We start from the raw sequence: 393 nt of genomic DNA on the forward strand, positions 1-393 counted from the left end.
AACACAGGCAGATGAATTATCTTTGAGCACAGACGTTAGTTATTTCTTATGATGTAAAATTAACCCTGAAAAAGCCCTTTATTCTGGCAGAGGATGAACATGAAAAGCTTTATCTGAAAGTATTTTTTTCCAACATCATGCATCTAAAAAGGAGGTTAGACATATTGAATGAAGGTAATCTTTCAACCTGGCTCATCTCATGCATATACACACACACACACACACACACAATTTCATACCTTTAGAAGTTTTCTTCTGTATAAGCCAAATATACACTACCTGCTACAGAAGGTTACCTTAAAAACTGTCAGTAAATTTCAAATCTGGCCAACTTCTGGGGGGGCAAAACCACCACCTACTTGTAACACCATATATATAGCAGGCACTGTGCAA

The sequence above is a fragment of the Mirounga leonina genome, unplaced genomic scaffold (assembly GCF_011800145.1).
Source record: "Mirounga leonina isolate KUSES-001 unplaced genomic scaffold, KU_Mleo_1.0 Mir_91, whole genome shotgun sequence".
NCBI classification, from domain to species: Eukaryota; Metazoa; Chordata; class Mammalia; order Carnivora; family Phocidae; genus Mirounga; species Mirounga leonina.